The following is a 4,115-nucleotide window of genomic DNA, read 5'->3' on the forward strand; positions in this document are numbered from 1 at the left end:
ACATAGACAACACCATGTCCCTAGTAAGCCTCTAGTTGACTAGCTCGTTGATCAATAGATGGTTACGGTTTCCTGACCATGGACATTGGATATCATTGATAACGGGATCACATCATTAGGAGAATGATGTGATGGACAAGACCCAATCCTAAGCCTAGCACAAAGATCGTGTAGTTCGTATGCTAAAGCTTTTCTAATGTCAAGTATCATTTCCTTAGACCATGAGATTGTGCAACTCCCGGATACCGTAGGAATGCTTTGGGTGTACCAAACGTCACAACGTAACTGGGTGACTATAAAGGTGCACTACAGGTATCTCTGAAAGTGTCTGTTGGGTTGGCACGAATCGAGACTGGGATTTGTCACTCCGTGTAAACGGAGAGGTATCTCTGGGCCCACTCGGTAGGACATCATCATAATGTGCACAATGTGATCAAGGAGTTGATCACGGGATGATGTGTTACGGAACGATTAAAGAGACTTGCCGGTAACGAGATTGAACAAGGTATAGGGATACCGACGATGGAATCTCGGGCAAGTACAATACCGCTAGACAAAGGGAATTGTATACGGGATTGATTAAGTCCTTGACATCGTGGTTCATCCGATGAGATCATCGTGGAACATGTGGGAGCCAACATGGGTATCCAGATCCCGCTGTTGGTTATTGACCGGAGAACGTCTCGGTCATGTCTGCATGCTTCCCGAACCCGTAGGGTCTACACACTTAAGGTTCGGTGACGCTAGGGTTATAGAGATATTAGTATGCGGTAACCCGAAAGTTGTTCGGAGTCCCGGATGAGATCCCGGACGTCACGAGGAGTTTCGGAATGGTCCGTAGGTAAAGAATTATATATAGGAAGTGCTATTTCGGCCATCGGGACAAGTTTTGGTGTCACCGGTATTGTACCGGGACCACCGGAAGGGTCCCGGGGGTCCACCGGGTGGGGCCACCTGCCCCGGGGGGCCACATGGGCTGTAGGGGGTGTGCCTTGGCCTATATGGGCCAAGGGCACCAGCCCCAAGAGGCCCATGCGCCAAGAGAGAGAAAAAAGGGGAGAGTCCTAAAGGGGGAAGGCACCTCCGAGGTGCCTTGGGGAGGATGGACTCCTCCCCCCCCTTGGCCGCACCCTTCCTTGGAGGAAGGGGCAAGGGCTGCGCCTCCCCCCTCTCCCTTGGCCCTATATATAGTGGGGAAAAGGAGGAGCAAAGAATACCTAAGGCCTGGCGCCTCCCTCTCCCTCCCGTGACACATCTCCCTCCTCCCGCAGCGCTTAGCGAAGCCCTGTTGGAATCCCGCTACTTCCACCACGCCGTCGTGCTGCTGGATCTCCATCAACCACTCCCTCCTCCTTGCTGGATCAAGGCATGGGAGACGTCTCCGTTCCGTACGTGTGTTGAATGCGGAGGTGCCGTCCGTTCGGCGCTAGGATCATCGGTGATTTGAATCACGACGAGTACGACCCCATCAACCCCGTTCTCTTGAACGCTTCCACGCGCGATCTACAAGGGTATGTAGATCCAATCCTCCCTCATTGCTAGATGACTCCATAGATTGATCTTGGTGAGACGTAGGAAAATTTTGAATTTATGCTACGTTCCCCAACACCCACTAGATGTCATGTCTACTAGACCCATATCGTAGGCCTGACGGTATAGCTTCTGCTTGTTCGCACGCCATGCCGGCGCGTGGATGTAACTTCACTTAATTCCGTCAAACATCACGCCTCCCACGACCTTCGCCTCCCTCGCACGGTCGCGCCCTTTGAGACTTCGACCGGCTATAAATGAGCAAATTTTTTTGCGTTTTTTAGACAAGCAATTTTTTTGCCTACTCCACATGCATGATACTCCCTCTGGTCCTTTTTACTCCTGTCAACCGTTTGCAAAGTGTTTGACCAAATTTATACTTTTTTTGAACACCACCTTATATTAATTAACCAGCCACACCAGTACACTCTTTCGATACAATATTCATCACACAGGGCGGTATGTTATTTACAAGAATACCATCTAATCTATTGTCAAAGCTATACTTAGTGATTAAGTGTGCCACCTTATTGGCCGAACAGCTAATCTTTGAGAATTGAAGATTGTTGATCAACTTCGAGATGCTTAATGCTTTCATCTTCAGGTCACGCATAGCAGACCTGTCATAGTCCCCCGATGCAAGAGAGGCTACCACAAAACTGCAATCAGTCTCTAAAATTATATGATTATGAAGAGAAATACCTATGTAGAGACCGACAATGCAAGCCCTAAGATCCGCTTCCTCCACGCTTTGACAGGTATCAATGAAATCCCACGACCAAATTTATACTAAAAATATCAATATCTACAATACTGATTATAATGAGTATAAGAACTACGTTCTATAATGAGTGTAAAAATATTGATTTGACATTGTGAATGTTGACACATTTTTCTGTAAGTCTGGTGAAAGTAGAGGTACATTGACTTCAGACAAAACTTAAATGCACAATGCAGACTAGTTCCTCCGTCCAGGTGCGTGCCATGTCCTATCTTGTCATCACAACAAGGTTAGCTATTAGAGTACCACTACCTCCCTTCTAGTTTAAAGGGCTCGATTCAAAAATTTCACCTACTCTTAGCAAGATAGTAGAGGCGGTGGAATAGTTTTTGAAGTCTGCAAAAGTACTCAACTAGTGCTGTCGTTCTTCACAAAAAAATGTGTTTACCAATGCATGCATGAACACTAGTTACTCTAACCCCCTCTCTTCTTTAATTCTTTGCCACATCGGCATGTTGGCTATTCCCGTGTGCATGATACCAGCTAAGATACCACCATTATGGCCAGCCTTAGTCATCGCATGCAATAATTTAGTGCACCTTGAAATATGAACATGTGTGGGGCGTGTATGTTTTTAATGACTTGAGACTATACCTAGCCCGGCATGCAAGATGACTTATTATGCACCATTCCCCATACCTGCAGGAAGCCCGTTCGTCTCCAAATCTTTTCCTCTCCCTGTGTGGAAACAATATGCCTGCCAAACTCTCCTTCTCCCTCCGGCGGTCCCACCACTCCACCCCGTGTGAAAAAATCAGCATGCATGACTCTCCTCCCCCCACGCTCGTCCAATCCGTTGTGACCAGCAATATTTCCACCCCTTCGCTCCCCCGTAATTTACTCCAACAAATATGCCCACGTAGCTATTACTTAACTGCAGGTGCATTGGGTCACTGACATATGGGCCCAACAGGGGTCTGGCCCACATGTCAGTGACGCAACTGGGCCTGCAGTTAAGTCAGTGCAGCTCAGTCCATATCTTACGTAGGTGTGCCATTGCTCGCTATAAATATTGCGCCTCCCACGACATCGCTATCTCCTCCCCCTCACATTCACGTTCATCGCTATCTCCTCCCCCTCCCTCTCACGTCGATCCTCCAGCGACTCCAGCATGGTGAACGGGTAGCACGTCTCGTACTTGATGTTCTCCGCCAAGGGCCAGCAGTGACCGCTGCACGCATCTATGAGGTGATGCACCATGTCCGCCGGCGAGCCACAAAACGGCATCAGGCACTCATAGCAGTGGACGAAGGGCTCCTTGGAGGCATCGACCAGGCCATCCATGAAACGGGAGTGGTTGTAGGGGACGTTGCGCCAGTTGAATATATGAGCAAGTTACTACGAGATTTAATCCGAATAAGCACAAAATAAATCATGAATTCTACCACGATTTCGAACAGGAAGGACAGAAACACATACGGTGCAACGGGAGAAGCACCGTTGGTGTTGAGGTTGTCGCCCATGTCCAAACACCACGTAGACACGGTCTATGAGCACAATTCATAGTCGTTCCACGCTCGGGCATTGAAGTTTGTAACTATTTTAGATTAGAATATACTACTCCTCCGGTGCTAGTAGTAGAGCAGAGTCCTACTCTACTACTCTACTCAAGCAAGTTAGGGTATAGCACTATAGGGAGTACCAGTACTGTGATCACTCAAGCAAGTTGTCTGGCATCGACATGACCCTACGCTGCTGGTATGTGTCTCGTAATTCAAGAGGCATGCTGTAGTCATCATCACCTGTCCACTTCCCGCAGCACATATTCGCTTCTCCATCTTTTTCCGCACATAATCTCGTCCAA

Source organism: Triticum urartu, chromosome 5 (genome assembly GCF_003073215.2).
Source record: "Triticum urartu cultivar G1812 chromosome 5, Tu2.1, whole genome shotgun sequence".
Lineage (NCBI taxonomy): Eukaryota > Viridiplantae > Streptophyta > Magnoliopsida > Poales > Poaceae > Triticum > Triticum urartu.